We start from the raw sequence: 16622 nt of genomic DNA on the forward strand, positions 1-16622 counted from the left end.
AAACCACGAGACAACGAAAGAGTGGCCTTTCCAATCAATAAACACATCAAAAGGAAACCGAAGTCTACCCCAACCAATTTTGTGGAAAGCAAAAGTCCGTACTGGAGTGAAATAAGCTCCACTGCTTTTAACTTCACTGTGTTTTCTCGCCGGCTCTTGAGAAGACGCTTTCACTCCACCCCTATCCACTGAAAAGCAACAAAATTTTTCCTACGAGAAAAACCAAAACCAACAACAAAAAGAAGAAAAAGTTTTCTTTGGTCCCCCCAACTCTAGGCATGTAAAGGTGTCATCGTGTATTGCGGAAAAGGCAAATTCCGCCCCCTAGCGGTGAAACTCCGGGGATCCTGCGCCTGTGGGTGTGCGCGTGGAACACTGCAGTGGTTGATTCAGGAGAGAGTTGGAGGCGAAGAAAATCGTCTGTGCCCCCCCGAACCATCCTTTTTTCCGGTGGATACAATCTTTCGGCAGCACCACTTCTTCTGGTGCCTTCCACAAGCAGCAAACATTCCAGTCGATTCGCCAGGACTTCCAGAGGTAAGTGCTAGACCGTACTTTTTCTCTGTTTTTTCCAGGAATTTTTCCCATTTTGGGAGCGATCGCGGCGTGTTCTCAGCCGGTTTTTGATCGTACGTGTAGACGGGGAATGACCGAAACGGCTAGTGTCCGCTTTTGGCACAGGGCGGAGATCTCTGTGTGTGAAGTGCGCAGGTTAAACTCATAAGCAGACCGCTGGTTGCAAGCAAATTTTACATCAATAAATGGTTTAGAATATCGGAATCTCCTTAATTTGAAAGGTATGACGTCGTTCTTCTGGTCATCTGCGTCACGCCGGACCAATTGCGTCATGAGAGTTAAAGTCGGCCAAAGAGTCTCAAACGAAAGGACATCTTCATGACATTAAATATATGGTAGAATAAAAGATATTTGGGAAATTATATAATATAATAATGCACATCTTAAAGATTGTTATGGCTGGTTTACATTTTTGACGCATCATGGCTAATGTTTGCTTATTAATTGTTTGTCATTCTTTTATATTCTTCTTCCTAAGCATATTTGTATGTTATCAACAACTTCCATGCGTTGATGTCCGAGTTATTCAGTTGTCTCGTTTCCTTTATTTTGCTTTTTTGAATGGCGGTATTCGATGCTATACTTTTTCATGTCATGTTTGTGCAGTGATTCTTAAGACAACGTTCGCAGATAGGTCAGCAATTTCTCTTCTGAAACAGTCAATGTAAAACTACCGCTTTTCTTAATACGTTAATTAATATTTTTTTCATGCATTTGATAACAGAATTAAAAACAAACACATATAAGTCAAACTTTCCACTCTTAATCAACATATAATTAATCATTCCTTTAACAAAGAGAAAATTCTAAAAAGTCAAAGTTATTTTTCAGTTTTTGTCATAGTTTATACACCGCAAAGGGGGGAAAACCCAAGAGAAATAATAATTGCATTCAAACGCATAAGGGGAAGGAAATTCAGTTCAAGATGGGAACTTGAATTACTAATAAGCCTCCAAACTTTCGAGAGCAGAGTATAAATAAGTAAACTTTAGAGTAATTACAAAGTTTTTAAGTAGTAAAAACAATAAATAGTTTTAACTGTGATAATTAATATCATTAATATTGTTATCACTAAAAAGATTATAAAAATGTTTGAATTATTAAATTCGATACAATCCTGGCACTAAGGAGGTGTTTTTGTTTTGGTAACAGAAGAGAGAGCCATTATTAATTTTCTGAATACACAGAAAAATGCCTTAAAATTACATAATAAATAGATTTAAATAGATTTCATGCATTTAGACGCATTTAAATAGATTTCATAAAGAAACGTTTCTTCGTGAACAATCCCCATTTATTAATTGAGCGAGATGTCAAACTTTTTCTTTCTTTTGCATACAATGTTTTTTATGATAATTATCATTCTGATACTTACATGCATTTAAAATTAATAATCTTTGAAAAAAATTAAAGTTTTAATGAATGAAAAATACCAATATCAACCAGTACAGTTGACTAGCACGCATATATGTATTAATGGGTGAAGACCCCAAATATATGCTACTAATATTTCATCTCTCTTGATTCTCTCTTCTGATAAACTCATTCTTGAATCGAATCTCCACTGTCAATTAGCTGAATTTAACTCATATTTGCATTTCAGGAAAACCTTTTCACGATAGCTATACAGCTGCTTACAAAAAATAATCTTCTTCATTGCTGAATAAATATGCGAGTCATTGAAAATAATAAAATGTTCAGATGAAATTATAATAGAGCGAATTTGCATAGATAATTCTCTTTTTTCGATAAAATTCAATTGTTTTTTATTTTTTAGAAGGATTCATAAAATGGGTGGAAAAAAGATGTTACAAGCATCCTCAAAAAATAGGTCTTCATTTTATTCCAACGCCGTTCGAATTTTGAATTGTGAAATCAGAAATTTATAGTTAATAGTTATCTTATTATATTATAAGAATTTTATTGTTAATGTGACTGCATTCATATGAACTGATGTCAATTGCGGCTTATTATGGACACAAGCAGTAGTAAAAGTAATAAAGCCGTTGGACGACTCCACTTGGTGTGTCATGACGATATCGAAAATGAAAACAGGAGTCTGACCTGCAAATCCTAAATTCTCAAAAAAGAAGATCTTTTCCATTAGAGTAATTTTAACTCCATAACTTTTGAACATTTGAAAAGAGAATGCTTCGTTACCAATGCACAAATAATAACCAAACAAATGTTTTAAATATTAATTTTTCAAAATACATGCAATGCACTAGTAAAATATTACTGCTCCAAGAAAGCATATCTGAAGTCAAGGAAAAAAATGTCGTCCATTTTCTATATCAAAGCAAAAATATATGTATGAAATGTATTTATAGGTAGCACGAAAATTCGAAATGGCAGTAAATTAATTTCCCTTTGTAAAACCCAGCATTTGAAATGCCTTTATGAGCAGCATGAAAAATCAAAGCTGTCATCGAAAGGAAATTCCCCGCTGAATTATCGATTAAGAGCTGTCTATTGAAGTCATTTTTGGCGCCATGGCATCTAATGTCTGTCGGAGATGCGTGAATGCAGGGAACTCAGCGAATATTATGAATGAATTCTTCGGGTTCAACAACCTGCTGTGAATTCAGGCTCGATTTCTAGAAAACTAAAAATGGATTCACAAAGTGACAGATATGCATCTATCGTGCAGACATATCAGTTAGGTTGTCTCTTAGGAATTCTGTTTTAATGCTGATAATCGATAGGCAATGCAAACTTCAAATTACTTCTACTCATTTATTATTAGTTACCTTCTTTTTTCTCCCAGTAAAACATATTAAAAAATAAAAAAATATTATTTAGTAATAAAATTAATTTTAATCACACACGTTTTGATACATTGTTAATAATCCTGAAATTTCTTTTTCTATTAGATTGATGTAAGTGATGCTATTTTTATTTATTTATTTATACTCTTATTCTTTAATGCGTTTTCTCTACTTTTAAATAAAATTTCCTAATGCTTTTGTCTTTAGAAAAAAATTACTTGCATACCGATACCACATTATTACAATTAGAAGCTCATTTTAAAGGCCCTTTTTAAAAGAGAGACAAGTTTTTTTTGTAGTTAAGAAGAAAATTGAATGAACTTCCAACCAAACACATACATTTGTTCGGTTGGCTTGATTTCACTGGAACATGGAGGTTTGGAGGTCTCTTAAATGATAATATTCGACAATTTATTGTGTTTTTTTTTTCATGTAAAGAATATTTATTTCGATTTTCTACTCGTCTAAATTTCAAGTTAAAATAAGAAAAGAAAGGTAATTGTTGTCTGTAAGAAAGGAAGATAACTGTTATTTAACTCCATATTATGCATACAATTCAGAATATTAAAATTTTTGAGTAAGAATCCTTCAAACGAAAATTTATAAATAAGAATATCATTATTCTTTAAAAAATGAATGCAAGCAAAATTCATCTCATTTTTTTAAAACGTGGAAGTCATATAAAAAATGTTTTTTTTTTATTTATATTGTGAGCTACTGCCAAAAAGCTGTCAATTGTTTAGAAAGGAAATACATCAATAAATGATGAATTCCTCGTGAATTACAAATGATTACAAATTTATAATGTTCCATCGAGATAGAATAAAACTATAGATTGTATATAGGATTAAACTAGTAGATTTTATTTTTGTATTGAATTTAAACAGTTTTTAAGAAGACCTTTTGCTTCCATTGAAAAAAAAGTTTTCTGAATTTATATCACAATGAGTTATAAATAGGGTTAAGCTATAATTCATTTGGGAAAAAAATCGTTGAATCAGTAGCATATGTTGTATATTTTAGGGAAGTATATCTTACTGTAAATAGATATCTTATCTATTTTAATATAATACAAGATAATATTAGCTATTTATTTTCCAAGTTTGTTGATAAAAAAACTGATAAGAAAAATAAAACCATGAAAAAATAAACCAATTACAAGAGATGCCTTTTGCGATACTGCTCTTTATGTATATTTAATCATTTATTAACGTTGTTACCATACTTTTGAAATATGTGTCCATTCCTACTTACAAATAGTTGATTTTGACGATCTGAAACCTATTATTCAAGGAAATTTTTTTTTTTCTGAAAGAATATTTAATGTTTAAAAATATTAAACATTTTTTTATCAATTTTATTATTTTATTTTGTTTAATAAACGTCATCATTAAATTAGAAATATTGCAATGAATGTAGAGATAGCTTGAATCACGAATTATACTAATTAACGTATAAAAAAATGGATAAATTATTCAGATTTTTAACATTTTAATAGATTTTATTTTTCCTGCTTCGGTGAAATTTTTATATTATATTGAATTTTAGAAATGCCCTTTCGTATAGTGAATTATAATTTAAAAGATTAGAACTATGTGAAAAATAAATAATACTTGCAATTACTCAATAAATGGTTCCTCAAATCAGCAACCATTACCACTCAAACATTTTGTGAAGCTTATCATGAAGAAAACCGATAATATTTCTTATTTTAAGGATAGATGATTCTATTTGAGGACTTAATTCCACTGCAAGGGCTTCGCTTATACCGAATAATCATATAAATTAAAATCGAGTCATTCATAAATAATTCATAATTCATTTGGAAATAAAGTTACGCTGCTTCCATTTTTGTCTCACAGGCTTAATGCATTCTTAATTAAATCATCATAACAATGCATTCCACAAACAGACGAGTCATCTAATAGGCAGAGAAGACAACAGAATAATTAAGTGAATTTCTTCATTTCTTTCGCTGTGATTGGTGAAGATAGACCCGACGTTAATCATCAAAATTTCCGAAAACTGGTAATGGCTGACAACTTTGTTATTCAGTCTTTTTTTTTTTTTTTTGTATAATACGGTCGCATGTATAACAATTCATGTAAAAAATATTCCTTGCATCATTTTGTGAGAGCTGAATACTTATCTTTTGCGAACAATTATCACGGTATTGAGTAGATATTGTAATTGAATATCACTTGGCTGGTATCATTATTCGTTATTGTAAGTAAGAAGGAGTTCATACTACTTCAAGAATTAATTCAATTATAAAGTGTCCATTTTTTTCATTTTCCAATCATTTATTCCATTTTTTTTATTAAAAATATTTTCGATTTTTCATAATATGGTATATAATATTTTAGACTTACTGTTTCTGCAAAAGATTTAGGTCACTCAATGGCTCATTTTAATAATCAATTATTGTAAAAAATTAAGTTTTCATAATGTTGTAATCGTACATTCATTTCATAATTTAGTGAATTTTTTAATTTTTATTGTTACAATGTGTTTATTTTATTTATTCCCCATTCAGGTCATGCTTGTACACTTAGAGATAATGATTCTACAAGTTGTTATATTTTATGCCAATAAAGAATTTTTTCTGGATTTCTAAAATCAGCATAAGGTCTTAAAGCTACATGTTCAGACAAATACCATGTTCGGTTTACAAGTTATTTTTGCTTCTATTATAATAATTTAAAGAGATGAGCATCATGAAAATTATTATAGATATAATATGGTATTTTGCACAGATTTTATTGCATAAAAATGGTTTGGGATTTCAGTACTGACAGGAAATGTTATCGTTCAGCTGCGTGAAATGCCCATCTAAAAAGATCAACTCTTAAAACTTAATATTCAAAAGATAAATCTAATTTCACCTGTTTATGATTTTTTGTTATTACGTACCAAGAACCCTCACACGAGAAAAAAGCAGCATTTCTTTGATAAATTCAATTCAAAATTTGATAAATATGTACAATGTAGATGTTGAAACTACGGACTATTTTTCCCAAATCTAACTCGTTACATTTTTTAATTATCATATTTACAGATAAACAGACGTAAATATGCGTTCATGCCGATCTATTCAAAATCATGTTTGTTTATTTGTTCGTTGGACTCGAAGAGATTTGAAATGATATTCATTATTTTTGAATAAATTTTCAATGAAACAAAAACATGCAAAATACAGTGTGCAGTTCACTTCATGAGGTGAAATTTTATATTTAAACTTAATATTTTCTATTTAAAATAATCTATATAATTCTACGTCTTTATTAAATGTGAATTTTGAACTTCGAAACTATATTTATAATTTTATTTCAAACTTGTATTTAAATATACCTATAAATTTGAATTTCAATTTTCAATTTTTATATAAATTTATTTTTATGCAAATTGACTTATTAAATAGATTAACATATTGTAATGTCATTCTAATAGCCGAGAAAGGAAACAACAAAAAATTACAATGGTATCAACTTTAAGCACACACATTGCTAAGTAAATTAATTATCTGTTTAATTAACATAAAATGCATCACGTTTGACATATTTGGTCTATTATCTATGTTTTCTATACGTACCCTTTAAAATTTCAAGATACTTTTCAGTAGTTGTATACCAAATATTGCAATATATAAAATACCATTTAATTGTTTTTTTGTCTGGTTCCGATTTAAAATGAAAATTGGTGATTAGGTAACAATATTTTTGCTCACCCAAAATCACATCTATTGGTATCAAACAGTTTTTGCATAAAGATACATGTATATACATAACTGTAAATAAAAAAAGGAAGCCTTATTATCATTTTACAAAAACAAAAATAAATAAAAAGTAGTAAAAGCAAAGTCTAAAACTGAAACTTCCATAAGAAAAATCATTTGTCAGAGAATGAGAAATAACCATGTATCAGGATGTGAAAGAAAATACTTTTAAAGTGAAAGCATTAAAATTTATGGCAGAATCGAAGCTCATAAAAGATCCCATTATAAAAATGTTGTTGAACATAAAGGTAATAAAAATGCATTTTTGAATTCCAAAATTTTATTGTGATATTGAAAGCAAAAGTAGAAGCTTGTTTGTTGCTTTAATCTTCCATTCTCCAAAAAAAAAAAAAAAAATCGAGTTTTTGGTTTTTGGCATCTGATATCATTTTCTTTATTATTGGAATTGGAACCCAAGGAATTGGAAAGAAGCGACTTTCGAAAATTATGGATTGAAATTAAATTATGTTTTACAAGCGCATTGAAGTGCATTTCTCAACGTTATTTTTTTTTTAATATTTTTTCAACGTGATAATGCTTAAACATTTGCATACTATCTGTAAATAGCGTAGTGCGTGATGTGATATATACAATGGAAAAATTGTTCAAATCGTTTTATACTGCAGCCGCTAAATCTAGAGCTACGAAATTTGGCCCGTAGTTACTTCTTAAGTAGTAAATTCTTACTAAGAAATGATTATTTAAAACTTTTAATTACATTTTTATTTAAAAATCAATTCAAACTTTATATTTTCTTGAATAATTTCAGAGCATATTACCGCACAAACATAATTTTTATATCGCTTTAAATTTTTTTAAAAAATAAACCATTTATTCATATCCATTTTATCTGTAAAAGTTTTTTTTCTAGTTTATAAAAGTTACTAGCCGCCTTTGGCGACCAGCCGGTTCGCCAATCTTAATGCTCATTAAAATTTTAATAAATAAATATTTTATGTAAGTCCTATTTTAATACTTTCTTCACCAAAATATTTTAAAACTTCACTCATAACATTAAAAAGGCCTTCAGCCATAATGTAATATTATCTTTCTAATTTTCTGGTAGCTCCCGTAGAATTTATGCTTTAAATTAAAGTGGAAATGATTAAACTGCAATTAATATAAGAACATTTTTTTCCGAAACAAATATTTTTTTTATAATATGATTACTGAAAACAGAGTCACTGAGCATTTAAATCTTATGAGCGCTAAAGAATATCTTTCTTAATTTATGTAATACATCAAGAATTTGTCAACAAATTTTTCTCAGATTCATCATCAGCAGATCGATTAATTAACAAGGCTTAATTTTAAACACACCAAACACTAAGAAAATAAACAGAATCGTTTAAAACAATCGGTCGAAAACAGGTTAAAAAAAACTACTACTTAAAAAACGATGTACTTAAAACTTAAGCATATACAAAAAATATATAAGTAACATCAATCAATTTAGTTACAAAAGCACACAACTAATCTAAAAATAATTTAAATGAAGTCCGTATCTGTTGAAAATAGTTGTCAACAATCAGAACACAATGCGCATGCGTGAATTTTCAACGCCAGTTATTGTAACGTAAATGCGTGAATTTTCAACGCCAGTTATTGTAATGTAAATGCGTGAATTTTCTACGCCAGTTGGAGTAACGCTTTGCAGATTAGAAAATTTTAATTCAAAAGTACTTCAGAATGAATTTGAAAGATCGATTAAATGACAAGGTTTAATTTTAAATGCATAAAACATTAATAAAATAAACAGAATCGTTTGAAATAATCGGTTGAAAACATGTTAAGCCTAGTCTCATTAGCGTGGGATAAAAAAACTAAAACCTTACTCATTTGGCGGTAGGGAAAATGAAAAAAAAAATTTTTTTTTTGGCGGGAAAGTTAGTTTTTAATTAATAATTAAAATTCTAATTAAAAATTCACATTCTCCATATTCCCGACCTAAAAACAATTAATTTACAAACCAGAGTTGTGGATTTTATTGGCACAAGAGCCATGATATTGGCTATGCTGCGCTAAACTGTGTTTTTCAGGATTAAATTATAAAATTTCAGCTATATATATATATATATATATATATATATATATATATATATATATATATATATATATATATATATATATATATATATATATATATATATATAAACCCTTTTGAGAAAGATGAAGAAAACTTAAATATGTGGATAAAAACCTATTGATTTCAAAAATGCAAAAATTTGAACATGTGGTGTCTTACCAAGTAAGAGAGGTAATGGAGTATTCGTATTTTGAAAGAAGTGCAAACGTTGAGCATTGAAATTTGGACATTCTGACAATATATGTTGGACAGACATTTGACAGTCACACTGGGAACATAGAGGTGGTTGTTCACCTAGTAACAAGTGGAGATGGGTGAATCTCGTATGCCCAATACGTAAACGGGTTAATACCGTGTCTGCTTTTCGATTAGGTAATGAAGACCACGGTTGTACAAGAGGTTTAATGGTATGTAGTTTATTGTTAGTTTCAAGGTCCCACTGAGCTTGCCATTTGGAATAAAGAAGCCTTTTAGTGTGCTTATTTAAGTCGCTTACAGGAATAGATGTGTTTAATTTACTTTTTAATGTGCTTAATTTACAAACCAATTAAGCAGTTGTCAACAATCAGAACACAATGCGCATACGTGAATTTTCTACGCCAGTTGGGGTAATGCTATGCAGATTAGAAATTTTTAATTTCTTTCATTCTGCTTTATTTTAATTTAATTAAGTTTGGTAGCTGTAGGTCAAACGGTCTGGTCTGTAGAGAGCCAACACACACACACACACACACACACACACACACACACACACACACACACACACACACACACACACACACACACACACACACACACACACACACACACACAATGAGCTTTATTATAAGTATAGATTATTAAAAAATATTTCGTAATAATACATTTCTTTTCTTTAGTTTCTAGATTTGTGCTCAAGCGCGTTGAGCCGATATTTAATACATTTTGCGAATGTGGGTTATTGCTGTTACATATTTAAGTAAAGATAAATGAATTGAGCTTAAAATATTATTGTATTGTATTGGTTCAGACTAGAGGTCCAAATCTCGTCAAAAATTTCATCAGTGGGAAAAAAATTATATTCATTAAAAATTTCTAGCTGAAAATGATATGTGATTTGTTTTTTTTATCGTATATCAAATATAAATAAGTTTGATAGCCTTTCATTTTTTTTCAAATAATTGTAGTGAAAGCGATTTCCGATATTTTATTCTCAAGAATTTAGTAAAATGGATGTGTTTGGACTGATGAATTAGAAAATCCTGAAAAAAAAAATACTGAAATCTGTTTTTTTTATCTGTCTACTCCACTTCAAAAACCAAAAGGACTTAGAAGCAGAACATATCTGCCCGACTGCACGCTTACATATGCATCAGCATGATCATTCATAAACGCAGCGACAAACGGAGGCTTATCAACCTGCACCAATTCTGTACAAAATCATTCATAACTGATATTCTTGCCATCCTAAGCATGCATAATGGCATGTTCGAAACTACCTAATATATTTTTTTGGCTGTGAAAATAATATACATACACATAAACAAAAGAAACATTAAACTTTTTAGCTTGTCTAATCTCATACTTAAGGAAAGGGTTGCATTAAGAATTTAAGATATATCGCATTCAAAGAAATGATACTTTAAAGAATTTATTTGCACGTGCCCTCTCTACTGAATTCGCATTTTAAACAAGAGTTTCCAGTCCATCGTATGTTACTTTATTTAAAAAGTGTCTTCCCGTTCAATAATTTCAAAATGTAAATCATTTTTTAACAGATCTTATCAACTTCATTTGGCGCCCACTTAAAAGTATTGAACAAAAGGAATTCATTTCATTAAGTGTTTTTATTTTCTATTCCAATATTATTCCGTGAATGTTTTCAAGAATTTATTAGAGAAAAAGTAAATTAAAGGATACAAACTGTTCGCATTTTATCATAAATTCCGTAATGTCCAACTTAAATGCAGAAAACATAAGCAAAATATGAATGCAAATCTAGGTCTAATTCTTAAGAAAATGGACTCAAACTGATTTTATTTTTCGCTGATAAATGACTAAAATTAGAAACTCCAGATCTGCTGGCTTCAAATCATGTTCAAACAATTAAAATTTAGAACGTTTAAAAAATATTTTAAGAATTTTATTCATGTTGATGAAATATTAAAATCTTTATTTTCTTTCTGGGAAATGTAAATCATTACTGTATTTAGTTTGGATGTTATATATTCCTTAATCAAGTAATCTGGCTCTACTTTTCATTAAAGAAAATTCCATCTGGCCAATTAATTCATCCTTAGATCATTTTAACATGACTGCTTTTGTGCTGACATCTTATTGTCTGCAAACTGTCTGATGTAAAAATCGTTCTAAGTGCTCTACAAGACAGAACCGTTGGAACTAGAGTTACCAAACAAGGCAGGGAGTAAAAATTCTTGGGTAATAGGTAGAAAAGAATCATTCATTATTTTAATTAGTTTAAAATTTTATAAATGTTTCTTTATTAACTTTTCCAGCTTTAAAATGAAAAAGAGCAATCTTTAAACGAGATGAATTTTATTTCTGTGCAATACATTTTTCACTTTTAAGTAATATCGCTAAATTAATAATACACAATCGGTAAAAACAGTTTTTTTGTTATAATGAAATACAAACTAATTTTATTGATCCAAGGGCATTTATCAATATTTTGATATCATGACTTAAAAATATGCTTTCTTTGAACTTCATTTCAAAGCAGAATTCTCACTTTTATTCGTTTAATAATGTTTATATGCAAACATTCTTTCTACAGTGATGTAAAAAGGCAACAGTCGAAAAGGAAAGCCATCCAGCCGATTCCAGTCTACAGTTTTATTATGTTATAATGTTATGGGCAGGTCCTTTGACATTCTTTTGTACTCTGAATGAAATTAATTTATTTAACTTTGCTGCCGTCAGTTGACTGTGCTTGCCACTCTTCTAAGTTACTAAATAAAGAATATGCAATGTACGCATGCGCTCGCCAAATTGCACTGGTTAAATTTCGCCCAAACATTTTACATTCTGATTGTTGAAGCTTTGAATGTTAAAATACAAAAGAAAGAGATAATTGTAGAAAGATTTAAAAAACATTTTCCACCGAATAATACTGAGTTATTCAAAATATTGCTGATGAAAAGTGAAGGGAAGCATTTTTACTTGCGTCAAATTGTGAAATAGGCTTTCTTAAGCATAAAAACTTTTCTAAACTAAAGATGCAAATGATAATAAATCAATTGTACAAGATAAAAGTTAAAAAGCTTATAAATAATACAATGCATTGAAAATATATAATTCAGTCAAAAAACATTTCAGATAAAAGTTTTTCTAACAATGAGATTCTAATGTAACAGAAAACGATAACAAGAAAAAAAAATCAGGGAAAAAATTTCAGAGCATAAACATACCGAAAGAATTTCACTGAAGTTCTGACGTAAAAAAGTATAATCAAATTAAAAAAAGAAAATGTAAAGTAAGCAGAGCTCTGTGCTAAATTTTTCATGGTGTTGGCGGATAAACTAAAAAACATAAACATAACTTATTCTGTTCTTAAATAGTTTATATAAATCTATTGTATGCTTTGATAGTATGTTATTTAAAATGACAGTGATGTCCATTTTTGTTTGCATAGAATCATTCAAATACATGGCACAAGTTTCAGTTGCAGTTAAAGATATTATTTGATAAAGGTTTCTCTCCCCTTCCTTGTAGCATAGCAACGGATTGATACGATATGAAAGGAATCTGTCTGAAGTAAAACAATCTTTTGTTTGATTCCGTTCAATAAAAGATAAGAAAAAAAATTCAATGAATAATTTTAAGAACTATTTTTAGATAAATAAATCATGAGTACTAAGAACAAAGGAGTTATTATTAATAATGTATCTGAATTATCCCAAAATTATAAGGTTTGAATGTGTTATTCATTTGAAGTGATGCTACCAAGTCATACATTGAGTGATAGGGGACGATATCGGCTCTACTGTCTGTCCTATTCTAGCGCAGTCTTAAAATCTTATATTTTCGAAATAAGATTTTATTTCTTACTAGCAGACCCGGCCACTCGTTGCTGTGGCTAAGGTTTTTGTTATATTACATAGTAGTAAAGTATTCAAGGGAAACGGTAGGAGAACACCAGTCATGGGGACCACCATGCTTTTTTACACAGATGCCATTTGTAAAAAAAAACATGGGGACCTCCATGATTGATTTTCTACTACCGTTGATATTGAGCAAAAATCAATACAAAAAAAAAATTAAATTTCTTTATTTTTTGTTTTCAAGTTTGTAACAAATGAGTACATTACAAAGTTGTTAGTAAAAAACACGTAACACTTAAACTTATAAATGAGGTAGGTAGGGCAGATAGTTTTAAATCTTTTATTAATATTTATTAATAAAAGATTTAAAACTATCTTAATGTTTATTATTTTGAATTATAAATACTTTTAATTTCAATTTAATTTAGCCCTAATCGGTGCACAATATTTTTGGTTAACCTGTCTATAGCTAACTCAAATAGATTTGACGGTTTTCCTACACGTGAACATGCAACATATAGTTGCCCATGAAAAAAACATGGATTTTCCAAATCTAAACCACAAATGGACATTGTTTGGCCTTGAGACATTTATAGACATGGCAAGAGCTAAACGAATTGGAAACTGTAACCTTTTGAAGGGTATCGTAGATTCTGATGGTATCATCGGAAGACGTGGCAACACGACCACTTCTCCTTTAAACTTTCCAGTTAAAATGGTAGCTTCAAGTATATTTCCGGTGATCTTTTTGATGACTAAACTCGTACCGTTGCATAATCGAGATGGATTCAAATTACGCAGGAGAATAATAGATGAACCAATCTTTAATCGAAGGTTATGTGGTTAATTTCGTCAACATCAACATTTTTGGCTGACAAAATAGCCCGATAACTCAGCCAGTTATGATTCAAGTAATTACTCTGTATATCCGGAAAAATACTCTGAATCAATTCATTTTCCCCTCAAGAACAGTGCAGAAATTGTCTGGCAGTTTAATGCATTGCGTATTTGGTTGCAGTTCTATTTTACCGTTCCCAATATCTAGTAATTGTTCAGAAAATATTTGTGCTGATGGATCACTTTGCAATTGTACGCACATGTTTATGGCCAATCGAATTGTTTCAACACTTCGCCATAAGAATGATTGTTTTAAACATGCATTTTAATTAAAGATTGTTGAACAATGAAGCACTAATAATTAAAAAGCAAGAAGAATTGCACTGTATTACTTTTACTATAATATGAATTCAATTTATACTTCAGTCTAAATAACACGTGGTCGGCTATGCTAATACCAAAAATTGATAAAGTAAGAACAATTGAATTTCATTGTATTGCGTTTACTACGAAATAAATTTAACTTATACTTTAGCCTCAGCAACACGTGGTGGTTATGCCATTAAATTGTAGCTTATGTGAAACGTTGGTACTTTTAACACAGCGCCATCTGTTAGAATACTTACTCAATCCAGTCAACAGATACCGCCATCTGTTAGAATCGCTTGGAGCTAACAGATAATTGTGACTGTCAAATAAGGAACAAATAATTTGTTCCTTCTTAAAACCTTCCTTAGTATAAGCCCTTTATGATGTATAATAAATCCTCTAACTTCAGTGATACAGATTCTGGCTTCCTCAGCTTAAAGGAAAGATTTTTTTTTAATAAAAAAGTTCTATATTCTACACATGAAGTTGCCATGAGATTTATTCCGTCATTGATACATTTGTCTGTTGCAATAATTCAGAATTCATTTACAAAATGAAATCAGTTCCAGAAACATTTATTAAATAATGATAAGCATTGTAGCTGAAGTGAATGATAGCTGAGTTGATGATAGCTGACATAACTTGATACGTACATGCAGTTTATTAGTAAAGAAATGAAAAACTGAAACGATTATTGTAACCATTTTTTATTATCATATCTTCAATAATTTATATAAAAAAGATTAAATTTCCTTTAGCATACAAATGAGTTAATATTTTTTTATTATCGATTAGAGGAACTTATTATTGGCTCGTTCACTTACCTTTTTTACGATATGCTTAACAAAAGAAATAAAATTATTTAATTGAAAATTCAATGAAGGTAACAAATGTTATTGCCGTACAACATTTTTCTTAGTAAACAGTCAAATAAAGAATCGGAATTCATTCAAAACGAAAAGTAATAATTATCCGTGTGCACCTCCAAGTATTTTTCCAAACTTCTTTATAGTTAAAAAAAAGCAGAATTTTAGTATGTTATATTAATCAGTGATCCGTTAAAATGTGTGTAATTAATCATTTTCAAATAAAATATCTTATTTCTGAGAATTGCCACCGTGCAGAGTAATACAAAATTCAAACATAAGATCGTGATACTTTATCCGTTGCAACGTATAAAATGGATTGTATGCATTAAAAAATAATTGTGGAAAATGATATCTTATTCCTGAGAAACGTTTTCGGATAGGATCATAAATAATTCGAACATTCGGATTCGAAACGTAACGCAAATGCGTGAGTTTTTCTACGCCAGTTGGTGTAACGCTATGCAGATTAAAAATTTTTAATTTCCTTTATTCTGTTTTATTTTAATTCAAAAGTACTTTAGAATTAATCTGAAAGATCGATTCATTAACAATGTTTAATTTTAAAAGCACCAAACATTAAAAAAATAAATGGAATCGTTTTAAATAATCAGCCGAAAAATCTTAAGCCTAGCCTCATGACTGTTGGGGAAAAAAAAATTGAAGCCGTACTCATTTGGCGGCGGGGAAAATGAAACGATTTTTTTGGCGGGAAAGTTACTTTTTAATTAATAATTAAAATTCTAATTAAACATTCAAAAAAGGGCTATCCTATCTTTTAAGTTAGATCAAACTGCACACGGTGTGCAAATTTGATTAAAATCGGTTAAGTAGTTTAGGAGTCCATCGCGGACAAACAACGTGACACGTAATTTATATATATTAAGATATCGAATCGTATATTATCTTATCGAATCTTATATTTCGATTAAGACAGGCAAATAAGCGATCGTCAAAGATTTGGAGCCTTGATTTTTTAGATATTTTCACCTTTAAGATATTCCTGTGCCCTAAAAATTCTATTTTTGTAATTATGTCTGTCTGTCTACGAACACGATAAATGAAATACACAAGAACCAGGTGAATGAAATTTGGCATGCTTACACAAAAATGGATTTTTATGAAATGGCTAATGAAACCGTCTACAGAACGTCTATTTCTCTGATTGTCCTCGTGCACGGGAGCGCCACAATTCAAAATTGAAATAAGATAGATGAATAAAGTTTGGCAAATGGTTTTTGGCAGTAGAGATGACATTAGTGTATCATTTTGGACTATATCTTCTAATTGTTTAAGTGGTTTTCA

The 16622-nt window shown here is 29.6% G+C and overlaps 1 protein-coding gene across 1 annotated transcript in view; it reads left to right on the forward strand.

The window, feature by feature from the left end:
• The first annotated feature begins 389 nt into the window (after positions 1 to 389).
• LOC129984045 (synaptosomal-associated protein 25-like) overlaps positions 390 to 16622 on the forward strand; it is an 82281-nt gene continuing 66048 nt past the window's right edge. The window contains exon 1 of the mRNA XM_056093808.1: positions 390 to 537. The gene's annotated coding sequence lies outside the window, so the exon portion shown is untranslated. The remainder of the gene's footprint in view (positions 538 to 16622) is intronic.

This window comes from Argiope bruennichi, chromosome 9 (assembly GCF_947563725.1).
Source record: "Argiope bruennichi chromosome 9, qqArgBrue1.1, whole genome shotgun sequence".
In the NCBI taxonomy this organism is placed as follows: Eukaryota; Metazoa; Arthropoda; class Arachnida; order Araneae; family Araneidae; genus Argiope; species Argiope bruennichi.